This window comes from Rhinatrema bivittatum, chromosome 10 (genome assembly GCF_901001135.1).
Source record: "Rhinatrema bivittatum chromosome 10, aRhiBiv1.1, whole genome shotgun sequence".
Classification (NCBI taxonomy): domain Eukaryota; kingdom Metazoa; phylum Chordata; class Amphibia; order Gymnophiona; family Rhinatrematidae; genus Rhinatrema; species Rhinatrema bivittatum.
Genome location: NC_042624.1, coordinates 60,556,001 through 60,568,915, shown reverse-complemented (window position 1 = coordinate 60,568,915; position 12,915 = coordinate 60,556,001). Strand labels below are relative to the sequence as shown.

Genomic DNA, 12,915 nt, shown 5'->3' with positions numbered 1-12,915 from the left:
CTATGCAACCAGGATCTAGTTAGCAAAACTAAAAGAAAATAAAGTAATGGGACAGACGGAAGACATCAATGGGGATTAAGGAAGCTTAAGGAACTTCTGCCAGTTCCACTATGCTTTTCAATGCTCCTTTACAGTCAGGGCAGGTTCCAAAGAACTGGAGACAAGCAAATGTTTCCTCTTCACAAAAGTGGAAGTAAGGCAGAATCTGAGAACTATAGGCTATGCTGTTCAAAGAGAGCATAGAGAAGTTTCTGGTCAAATCTAATCAATTTCTTTGACTGAGGGATGAGTTAGATCAGAGGAGAGCATTAGATGCAGCGAATTTGGATTTCAGCAAGATCTTTTATATGGTTCAACATGGGAAACTTATAAACATAGTGAACCACCTAGGTAGGAGCAACTGACTGGGTCAGAAACTGGATGAGTGGGAGGCAACAAAGCATAGTAGTAAACAAATTTCACTCCAAGGAAAGAAGTAGTTACTAGTGAAATGCCACAGGGATCCTTGGTCCAGTTCTGTCCTAGATTTTCATATGCAATATTAAAGAAGAGCTGCTGGGAAAGGTTTGCCTTTTAGCGGATAATACCAAAATGTGCAACAGGTTAGGCACCATGGGAAGTTTGGAAAACATGAACAGAGATCTAGTAAAAGTTTGTGGAATTGTCTATAGCAGGAGTTCCCAACCTTTTTGGGAGCGTGGACCCCTTTTCAACTTCCAAAATTAAAAAAAAAAAAAGAAAGAAAGAAAAAAGTAGTTTCTTCCCTTCCAAACTCCCTGCATTTTAGCTGTCATTTTTATTTTACATAGCACTACTCCTTCCCCTTCACTGCCTATGCTGTCTTTCCTGAACAGAATGCTTATAACCCAGTTTAAGGAGTCCCATGACTATCTGTGCAAATAAATTTCTGTGTTAGCTTAACTATATACTACAGATTTCCATAACTTTTTTTTTTTTTTTTTTGCATCTGCTTATTTTCTTTTCTCTCTTTATGATCAGATTAGTGGAAATACCAATCAAAAATGGTAAGAAAAAAAATCAGCATCTACACGAGCAGCCTCACTCCCCGACAGCAGACACAGAACTCCCATATGTACAGTGCTGTGTAAAAGTCTTCACACCCTTGTTCATTTTTCAGATTCTGCTAAAAATACAAGTCAAAATGCATTCAAGTAAAAGTTTGTTTCACTGATCTATATGGCAAAAGCAAGCCATACAGAAGTGGAAAAACACACCAAAAATTTGGAAATAAACAAGGTGTGAAATAATAGCAAGGTGTGAAAATAATTAGGGGATTATCCACAAGTGCAAGTGAGTAAAATAATTTTTAATCAAAAACCACATAGTCCAAAACTTCATAAGTAGCACAGGTGGCAGTCCCCCACTAAAGACAGTGTTTTGCCAAGTCTGCATTAAGAGGGACAATAACCTAAAAAATAAAATAAATCATAAATACACAAATCCCAACATAATATATAAAAAAGCTTAACTAGAGAAGTGAATCAAACTAAACATTCAATGCACCTTAGACTTCTCAAAGCCATTGAAACTGAATTCCAAACACATACCAACATGAAAAAAATCTTCAAAAAAGGTACCAAAAGGTCACATGGGTAGCCAATAAGAAGACAGCAAGCAGAGACCATTACAGCATATAAAAGACAAGTAAATATAGCAGCCAAGTAACAGAAAGCAGTGATTAATAAAACATAGATCATTCAATTGCCGGGTTAAGTCCCACCAAATTCAGTAAACTAATTTAACATTGTTTGCATTGGAGCAGGTATATAGAAAAATCACCACCCCTGAGGATGGGGTGTAGCGGTCAACAACAAAGAAGCATAATTCAGATAAAGAATGATCATCATCAAGCCAGTGCACAACCAAAAGTGCCTTCAGCTGTGAGTGGCGAATGCAACTACAATACTCAAATATATGGATTTTCAGCATCTGGAGGGTCTTACCAATATAAAATAGGGAACAAAACATATAAACACCACCCAAGAAAAAAGTCATATGAAATTCAAATTATATTTCTCCAAGTCGCTGGATGTATGCTTTCAGAAACTGATGACAACATACAATGACTTACACAGCATATTGCAGTGGGTACAATGCATGGTATTGGGTAGTGGGAAGGCATGATGCAGCATTAAGAACATAAGAACATGCCATACTGGGTCAGACCAAGGGTCCATCAAGCCCAGCATCCTGTTTCCAACAGTGGCCAATCCAGGCCATAAAACCTGGCAAGTACCTAAAAACTAAGGGGTAGATTTTAAAAGGGTTACGCGCATAAGGTACACGCGTAACCCTTTTAAAATGCCCCTGCGCGCGCCAAGCCTATTTTGCATAGGCTCGGCGGCGCACGCAAGCCCCGGGACGTGCGTAAGTCCCGGGGCTTCGCTAGGGGGGGCGTGTTGGGTGGGCGGCGCGACGTCCGGGGCATTCTGTGGGGCATGGTGCCGGCCCAGGGGTGTTCCGGGGGCACAGCTGAGGCCTCCAGAACAGCCCCCGGATCGGGAGATGGTGCGCCAGCAGCCTGCTGGCAGGCGTAACTTTTACAATAATGGTAAGGGGGGGTGGGTTAGGTAGAGAAAGGGAGGGGAAGGTGCGGGGGGGGTGGAAGGAAAGTTCCCTCCAGCGTGGAAGGAAAGTTCCCTCCAGCGTACTTTTGTTTGCGCCTGGTGCGCGAACAAAAGTATGCGCGCTTGCTGCATTTTAAAATGTACCCCTAAGTCTATTCCATGTTACCGTTACTACTAATAACAATGGCTATTTTCTAAGTCAACTTAATTAATAGCAGGTAATGGACTTCTCCTCCAAGAACTTATCCAATCCTTTTTTAAACACAGCTACACTAACTGCACTAACCACATCCTCTGGCAACAAATTCCAGAGTTTAATTGTGCGTTGAGTAAAAAAGAACTTTCTCCGATTAGTTTTAAATGTGCCCCATGCTAACTTCATGGAGTGCCCCCTAGTCTTTCTATTATCCGAAAGAGTAAATAACAGATTCACATTGGTGAAACATGGTCCGTTTCAGGGGACTGCCCGCCTATTCTACTTATGAAATTTTGGATTGTACCATATTTGATTGATTAAAAATTATTTTTCTCACTTGCGCTTGTGTACAATCCCCTAATTATTTTGACACACCTTGCTACATGGTTATTCACTGTTCTAGACAACATATTCTATATTTTCATTGTAAAAGAAACTATAGAAGTATTCCAAAAGAATAAAAATTTTAAAAAAGTTTTGACTGCATAAGTCTTCACACCATTTGCAATAGCAAACCCAGATTAGTCATAACAACTGCTTCATGGTGCAGCTGGCCCTAAAACCAACAAGAGGGGCAAGTATTTTAGTCTTCAGTGGAACACATGACCTGGTGCAAGGAGTTCTGTGGTGGGACTGCTAAGCAATAACTATCATGATGCAATCAAGTTGTACATAAAAAAAAGGTAGGACATTAAGTAAAACTACTGTAGTAGTATACAACTTTAAAAAGGAAGATTATAATAGAACAAAGAAAGGAGTTAGAAAACATTAAACAGAGTGGTTGAAAAGGTGTGGCCATTTTAAAACTATCATTTTAGAAGCCCAGATTAAATGAATTCCATGCCTTAAAAAAAGGTCAAAAGGAAGATCAACCTGCCAGCACGGCAGTTAAAGCTAAAAGGGCATCTTTCAAAAAATGGAAAGCAGACCCAAATGAAAAAAGAGGCAAGAGCATAAGCACCAGCAAGTTTAATATAAAACAGTACTCAGGCAGCTTGCCATTTAGGCATAACTTTTTCAAGTACATTAAAAGCAAAAAACCTATGAGGGAGTCAGTCGGGCCTCTAAATAACTGGAGGAGTTAAAAAAAAAAAAAAAAGTTGCTTAGGGAAGCCAAGAAAACCCTGAAACATTGTTAATGGTGATTCTGAGCAGCTAAAGTAAATATTTGTGATAATGAAGGATGTAATAGATCAAACTGACAAACTAAATAGCAACATATCACCAGTACCAGATGGCATCAACCCCAGAATCCTGAAAAAGCTCAAACATGAAATTGCAAACCTGTTGCTAAATCTGTAAACTATCATTTAAAGCAGCCACAATACCTGAAGACTAGAAAATGACCAAAGTAATGCCAACTTTTTAAATGGGCTCTAGGCATGATCTGGAAATTTACAGACCAGTGAAGCTTGACATCAGTGCCAAGCAAAATGGTAGAAGCTATTGTTAAAAATAAAATCACTAGCCATATAGACAAACATGGTTTAATGAAGAAGAGTCAATATGGTTTTAGCAAAGAGAAGTCTTGGTTTATCAACCTTTCAGATATTTTGAAGGTGTAAACAAACATGTGGATAAAGTTGAGCTGGTTGATATAATATATTTGGATTTTCAGAATAGTCTCTCATGAGAGACTCCACCGGAAATTAAAAAGTCATGGGATAGGAGGCAGTGTCCAATTATGGATTGGTAATTGGTTAAAACTCAGGAAACAGAGGGTAGGACTAAATGGTCAGCTTTCCAATGGAGAAAGGTTAGTGGATAGGTACTGGCAGAATTATTAAACGAATAATTCAGTTCTATGTTCACTAAAGATGACCCTGGAGAAGGACAGTCGCTAGTTAACAAGAAAATAGAGGGGAATGGAGTAGATGTAACTCCATTTACAGTAGAGAATGTATGGGAAGAGCTGGGGAAACTGAAAGTGGACAAAGCCATGGGGGCCTGATGAGGTTCATCCCAGGATACTGAGGGAGCTCAGAGATGTGCTGGCGGGTCCGCTGTGTGACCTGTTCAATAGATCCCTAGAAACGGGAGTGGTGCCGAGGGATTGGAGAAGAGTGGTGGTGATCCCGCTTCACAAGAGTGGAAACAGAGAGGAGGCTGGAAACTACAGACCGGTTAGCCTCACCTCGGTGGTGGGAAAAGTAATGGAGTCGCTGTTAAAAGAAGGAATAGTGAACTATCTACAGTCAGAAGAATTGCAGGACCAGAGGCAGCATGGATTCACCAGGGGAAGATCCTGTCAGACAAATCTGATTGGATCAAGGAAGATCACTCGATGTCATCTACTTGGACTTCAACAAGGCTTTTGATACAGTCCCGCACAGGAGACTGGTGAATAAAATAAGAAGCTTAGGAGTGAGTGCCAAGGTGGTGGCCTGGATTGCAAACTGGTTGACGGACAGAAGACAATGTGTGATGGTAAATGGAACTTACTCTGAAGAGAGAGCGGTGTTGAGCGGAGTGCCGCAGGGGTCGGTATTGGGACCAGTCCTGTTCAATATCATTGCGGAAGGGATAAAAGGTAAGGTTTGTCTTTTTGCAGATGACACTAAGATCTGCAATAGAGTGGACACGCCGGAAGGAGTGGAGAGAATGAGATGGGATTTAAGGAAGCTGGAAGAGTGGTCAAAGATATGGCAACTGAGATTCAATGCCAAGAAGTGCAGAGTCATGCATATGGGGTATGGAAATCCAAATGAACTGTATTCGATGGGGGGGAGAAGGGCTGATGTGCACAGGGCAAGAGAGACCTTGGGGTGATAGTGTCTAACGATCTGAAGTCGGCGAAACAATGTGACAAGGCGATAGCTAAAGCCAGAAGAATGCTGGGCTGCATAGAGAGAGGAATATCGAGTAAGAAAAGGGAAGTGATTATCCCCTTGTACAGGTCCTTGGTAAGGCCTCACCTGGAGTACTGTGTTCAGTTCTGGAGATTGTATCTCCAAAGAGACAGAGACAAGATGGAGGCGGTCCAGAGAAGGGCGACCAAAAAGGTGGAAGGTCTTCATCGAATGACTTATGAGGAGAGGTTGAAGAATCTAAATATGTACACCCTGGAGGAAAGGAAGGGCAGAGGTGATATGATACAGACTTCCAAATACTTGAAAAGTTTCAACGATCCAAAGACAACGACAAACCTTTTCCATCAGAAAAAAATCAGCAGAACCAGGGGTCACGATTTGAAGGTCCAGGGAGGAAGACTCAGAACTAATGTCAGGAAGTATTTCTTCATGGAGAGGGTGGTGGATGCCTGGAATGCCCTTCCGGAGGAAGTGGTGAAGACCAGAACTGTGAAGGACTTCAACAAAGGGGCGTGGGATAAACACTGTGATCCATAAAGTCTAGAGGATGTGAATAAAGAGTGGGTGGCTCGCGGGAATGACGGCTACTGCCTGGAGATAATACCCTTATTCAACAAACATACACACGGTTAATGCGACTCCAACACTGCTCCAAGCTTCAACGGCAAGAGGAAATGTGGAAAAAGATTTGCATTCACAAAAAACGGGGAGTAGCTTGCTTGTTATGGCAGTTACTACCCCAAACCAAATAAGCCTGACACTTCACTTTCAATGCATAACCAGCATAGCTCTTTGCTTCAACGGCAGGGGAGAAAGTCTGATACTTCGTGCATATCCAGCATAGCTCTCTGCTTCAACGGCAAGGGGAATGAAGAAAAGTGGATCTATATACAGACAACAACCATCAAGGACTGAATCACATAGTCTGAGTAAACAAATAAGCATGGGTGTAGCTTGCTTATTGCGGCGGTTACTACCCCTAACTAAGCTAGATATTTCACTTAGATGCAGCTCCAACACTGCTCTTTGCATTAATCGTGGGAGTGAAAGGGAAATAGAACCAAAGGGTTACTAAGAGCCTAGAGTAACAGATAAGTATGAGAAGAAAAAAAAAGTGCAAAGCTTGCTGGGCAGACTGGATGGGCCGTTTGGTCTTTTTCTGCCATCATTTCTATGTTTCTATGGTACCTATGCTGTTTAACATTCATAAATGATCCAGAAAAAGGACAGACAAGGACAGAGATCACATTTATTTAAAAATTTTTATATACCGCATATGATGACCAAAAATGTAAAGTTACTGAAATAGCAACAGATTACAAAGAACTGCAGAAGGATTTAGGAACACTGGATGGCATATGAAATTTAATGAGGAAAAGTGCAAAGTAATGTACATAGGGAAAAATAATCACAACTACAAGTATATAATGCTGGGTTCTGTATTGGGAGTCACCACCCAGGAAAAAGACATTGGAGTTTTTGTGGACAATAAATCAAAATCCTTAGTTTAGTGTGTGACCATGGTAGAAATAAATAAATTAATAAATGCAAACTGAATATTAGGAATGATCCAAAAAGAAATGGAGAATAAAACAGAAAATATTATATTGCCTCTGTATCGATACTGCACTGAGTATTGTGGGCAGTTCCGGTTGCCCCATCTCAAAAAAAGACAGTGGCACTAGCAAACAGTGCAGGGGAGCAACAAAAATGATTAAGAGAATGGCTCCCCTATGAAGAGAGGCTACGCAGCTAGGGCTCTTCAGCTTGGAAAAGGGACACTGAAAGAGGACATGATAGAAATGTATAAAGTCATGAGGAGGGAATGGGTAAATAAAGAAAAGTTATTTACCCTTTCATATAATGCTAAAACAAGGGGACACTACATGATTCTAAAAATCAAACAGTATATTTAAAACAAATTGCAGAAAATACTTCTTCACTCAGTGCTGTATAGCCTGTTGCCAGAGGATGTGATCAAGGGGACTAGCATAGAGAGATTTAAAAAAAGGTTTGACAAAATGCTGGTGAAAAAGTTAATAAAACACTATATATAACATACAACCCAAGGTCTATGTGTGCTAAGAAGTCGTCAGAAGGTCCCGCAGACATTGCTTTTCTTGCATTTTAATGATTAAAATCCAACTGAGTCTTGCTTAAAAATTGGAACCCCTAATGAAACTACACAGTAAGAAGTCAGTAGCTCAAAGATTACTACCCTTATCATAAGGCTTGGGGGTAACTGCACGGAATGGCAGTTACTACCCTTGAAAGAAACATGGGAGTATCCTGCACAAAGCAGCAGATACTACCATAAGAGACTTGCTGGGCAGAATGGATGGGCCATCTGGTCCTTATCTGCAGTCATCATTATGTTATTATTGACCAGGTAGACTAATCAGGTCCACTTTATAGAATCTGCCAGGTACTTACGTCCCAGACTGGCCACAGCTGGAGACAGGATGCTTGGCTGGATGAACCCAGCATGACATTTCTAATGTTCTAAGTCTGAAGGCGCTGTCTGAGGCTCAAGAAGTCCCTTTCCTTACAATGCGCTTGCGGGTACTTTTTTTCCAGCTGGAGATTCTTCTGCCGTTCTCTGACCCTCCCCGGCCTAGGACTCCCTCTCTCCCGAGTTAACCTGTCTGGGCCTCACCACCAGGGTGATCAGAGCCTGGCACTCCCGCTCTCAAGAGAGCGAGCCTTTGCCCGGCTCAGACTGTCTCTTCTCCTCGCAGGGCTCGCTGTCCTCCCTGGACCCGGGGCCAACCCTTAAACGCCCTGCAAATACCAGCAAGCCGGGACGGGGAGGTGGCGGCATCCGTTCCACCTCGCTCAGGGACTCACATCGGCATCAACAGCTCCGATCCCCGCCCTGCGGGCTCTCACCTGCTTCCCCACTCCACGTCCCAGCCGCCGCTGCAATGCATCCCGCAGGAGGAGGAGGCGGCGGCAGCTCGCTGGGCACCGCAACTACCTCCGAGCCTTCAGTCGTCCCCGGCCAGGCCTCCTCTGCCGCCTGTCCTCTCTGTCAGCCCCCACCCCCGCGGCGGGTGGTCTTGGTCCCAGGCCTGCTGTCAGCAGTTCCGTTTTCTTCTCCGGACTCTGGGTTAGCGGCGCCGAGCCGCGGCCATTAGCGTTTTACAACTGACGCGGAAGAGCCGGGACTGAGCTGCGGACGGCGCGAGGCAGGGCGGGAGAAGCCCGGCCCTACCAAGCCTCGCGAGAAGTCCCCTTTCTCACGGCGCTTGACCTTCTAAAGATGGCGGATAGGGGGCTTCTGACTCTGTATCGTTGCCATTTTGTGTATGGCAAATGCGCTTGGTCCCAACTTCGACAGTTGAAGTTTTTCAGAATGTTTCCTGAGGGCTTGCTTTGCTCATTTGTTTTCCTTATAGAAATATAATGTAAGATTTACTGAGTAAATTCGGCCCTTAATCTCCAGAAACAGAGAAACATGATTGCCAGATTTAGGCATAGGCAACATTCTTGTTCTTAGGATACCAAATTCTGAAGACACCCCAAAACTTGACTACGCCGCTGCTATTTCAATTCCAAGGATGAAATTCCCCACCACCAATAACCTGGCAATGGACACCATAATTTTAAATCCAGCCTATCGAGGCTGTCCATCCACCCGAATTACTCAGCACTACAATCCCTATTACTCCCTTGGAGGTCCTCTGTGCTTATCCCAAGCTTTCTTTAATTCAGATACGGTCCTTGTCTCAAAAAAAATACAGGAGGAGGCTGTTTAATACATCCATTACCATTTTTATAAAGACATACTTCTTAGTTTACTCCTCAGTCTACTCCTTTTCACCCTCATCCCATAACACCTCATTGCAGAACCTCCCGTTGAAAGAGGCCTGGCTCCCATACATTGATACCATCAAGGATGGTTCTTTGATTAGGCAGGGTGAGACGGCCACCTCAGGTGGCAAAATCTTGGGGCTCCAGCGAATACTTCCCAAACAGAACCACGGCAGCTTCCTCACTGTCTTTTGACTTACATCCAAATTCCAGAAGCAGGAATTAGCTGAAAAGCCAGCGGGCTTCCTACATCCAGCCAGCAGGAAGATCTCTGTCACAGCACCACATAGAGATCTGGTAGTGGGATTCCCAAACCCTGCCAGCAAGAAGAGGACACATATAGTGCTGCCATTTGATGACGTGATGGCAGGGATCCAGTCACTGCCATCAAGAAAAGGACCAGCGCAGCAGCACTCAGTGACAAGTTGCCGAAGACCATGCAGTGGAACCAATGGTGATCTGCTAAGGGATTCTTATACTTGGCTTACAGGAAGAAGAAGAAAACCTGGTAGTGGGTGAATCCAATGGGAGGGAAGAGGAGTGTGAGTGAGAGGGATGGGTGAGAGTAAGGTTTTGGGGTTTTTTTTTTAATATATTCCGCTTTTTGCACTTTTTAAGTACTTCAAAGCAGATTACATTCAGATACTGTAGGTATTTCCCAATCCCCAGAGGGCTTACAATCTAAGTTTGTACCTGCAAGAATGGGAGGAAAGGTGGAATGAGGGACAGAGGGAAGGCAAGGAGAGTGAGTGAAAGGGAAAGAAAGGGAGTGTGCGTGAGATGGGAAGGTAACAGGCCGATACAGTAAAGCGCGGCCGCGGTTACCCTGTTTCTAACTCACTTTCTACCCACAATTTGGCCGCGTAAGTCTAACCCGCGATTCACTATCCGTTTTTACCAATCTTTACCGCTTCTTTAAATCGACGCGTATCCCTTTCCGCCCGTGGCATGTATATGATATGTAAACGATCGGATTAGCTATTCCCTCCCATACAGTAACGTGCGGCCCGATTATCACCTTTTTAACCAACTGTTCCCTGTACGTACCAGGATCAGTCCAGACTGCTGGGTTATGCCTCCCCTCCAGCAGATGGAGTCAGAGGGAAAACTGAAAGCACCCCCTAGATATACTGGTGTGCCACCTGCCATCCTTCAGTATTTCCTCTGACTCCAGCAGATTGAGAGGCATAACCTGCGGTCCTGTCTGTTCTGACTAAAACAATCTTTCAGGTGTTCTTTATGATTTTTATAACTGTGCTGGCTAGATCAACTGGTTTTATTCTCTTCCTTGCTTAGTGTAAAAAAAAAAAAAAGTTGAGGGATGTGATAGCAATAGGCAGGCTCTGGTCAAATAAGTGGGTGGGTTGAAGCAAGCGAGTAACATGGTGTGGCCTGGTTCTCCTACGCTCGGGCATCAGGGATTGCCAGTACTTTCCCCCCCTCCCGAAGCAAGGCGCAGGGCGAAAATCGACTCGACATGTTATTAAAGCAAATAGAAATTGTAACAAAAGTAAACTTAGGGGGTAATTTTCAAAGGAGTTACGCACGTAAATGTGACATACTATCGTAGCAATTTTCAAAAGCTATTTACTCGAGTAAAGTGCACTTAATTGAGTAAATCCTATGGACAATTCAATGGCATATATTGTAGCAATTTTGAAAAGCCCACTTACTTGAGTAAAGTGTATTTACTCGAGCAAAAACCAGTTTTGCTCGAGTAAATGCTTTTTAAAATCAGGCCCTTACTGCATGCTTCCAGCAGCCCCAGTCCTCTCTCCCCCCCTCCCGAAGCAAGGCGCAGGGCGAAAATCGACTCAACGTGTTATTAAAGCAAATAGAAATTGTAACAAAAGTAAACTTACTGCATGCTTCCAGCAGCCCCAGTCCTCTCTCCCCTCCTCCCGAGACGCCCACCGTGGCGCCCCTGCCTCCCGGCTTCCAGCAGCCCCGCCGGTGAAGGTGCATGAACGCACGTCCAATTTGGGCGCTCAAGCAGCGAAGGCGCATGCGCGCACGCCGTGACCTCGGACGTCCATCCGGGCGCTCAGGTCACGGCATGCGCCTTCGCTGCTTGAGCGCCCAAATTGGACGTGCGTTCATGCACCTTCGCCGGCGGGGCTGCTGGAAGCCGCTTTCGCCGCTGGCTGCCCCCGGGAGGCAGGGGAGCCGTGGTGGGCGCTTCGGGAGGAGGGGAGAGAGGACTGGGGCTGCTGGAAGCATGCAGTAAGTTTACTGCATGCTGCCACGAAATGGGGAATCAACTGGAAGGGGGATTTCCCCCGCAGGTGCAGGGCCAGACTGTAAGGCAAAGCTGGACAGGATCTTCTGCCTGACCAGCCAACCCCCTGTAGATTGAGCCCTAAGGCTCTCATGGCCAGCAGGTCTTTGGCTGGAACTGGAGACAAGCTGGATCTAGAGTCAGGGCATGCACTAAAGACAAGGCAGACACAGGTGATGAGACAGGAACCGGAGACAAGCTGGCACTGGAAGCAGTTATTGGAACCGGAGGCACAAGTTGCAACTGAAGGAAGGCAGGCAGGCAGGAGCTAGACAGAGCTGGAACAGGAGGTAAAGCCTGGCCTGGAGACATGGCTGAAACTGGAGCTAAATGCTGAAGAGGGAGACACAGAAGGCCCACGGGAACTGGGGCCATAGGGAGGACTAGATAGGAAAAGACAAGGCAAGGCTGGCCAATTCAACTAGATAGGACTAGACAAGGCAAGAGGCCGAGACAGGGCAAGGAAATACCGAAGGCCAAGGCAAAGCTGAGCAGGACAAGGAAGCTCAAAGCCACAAGGCAGGATGAGGCTGCCAAAAAGTTCACAAGCAAGGCAGAAGGCCACAAGAGGCTGCAGATCAAGACAGGAGGCCAAAGAGGCAGGGCCACACCAAAGGAAAGCAAGGCAAGGTTGGCCATTTCAAACAGCCAAGATGATTGATGAAGAACTACTGAGTTCTGGGAGAAGCAGGGCCAAATTTCTATGTTTCTATGTTTCTAAATAGGGCTGGAACTGCTGCATCATGAGAGCAGGGAGCATTAAGGAGGTGGCTTGCACAGGAGAGAGAAAGGCTCTGTGAGGACCTCTGCTGCCTAGCAGCCAGGATCATGACACATTCCTACAGTAGCCAAACAAGAAAGCCTACAGCAGGGCTGCCGTGGACCCCATCTCACAGTGGCTGAAGCAGGAGAGGGCCACCACATATCTCAACCAGCAGTGGCTAAAAAAGTCTACAGTATGGCCACCACAGATTACATCCCACAGCAGAGGGCCCCCACAGACTCCATCCCAAGGTGGCCAAAGGAAAGGACTGCAGTGGACACCATCCCTTGATGATTGAAAAAGGAAAAAGCTGCTATAGACCCCATATCGCAGCAGCTGAAGAGGTCTGTGGCATAGCCGAAGCAGATCCCATCCCACAGCAGTAGAAGAAGGGGTCTGGCAGAGGCTGAAGAAGAGGCCCTGAGATGGTATGTGTGTGAGTGAAAGTGGAAGCTTGTGAGACTTGC

The 12,915-nt window shown here is 45.0% G+C and overlaps 1 protein-coding gene across 5 annotated transcripts in view; it reads right to left on the bottom strand.

The window, feature by feature from the left end:
- Positions 1 to 8,796, bottom strand: part of CEP350 (centrosomal protein 350) — a 358,722-nt gene extending 349,926 nt beyond the window's left edge. For all 5 annotated transcript variants that reach the window (XM_029617504.1, XM_029617506.1, XM_029617505.1 and 2 more), the window contains exon 1: positions 8,484 to 8,796. The gene's annotated coding sequence lies outside the window, so the exon portion shown is untranslated. The remainder of the gene's footprint in view (positions 1 to 8,483) is intronic.
- Positions 8,797 to 12,915: the final 4,119 nt, after the last annotated feature.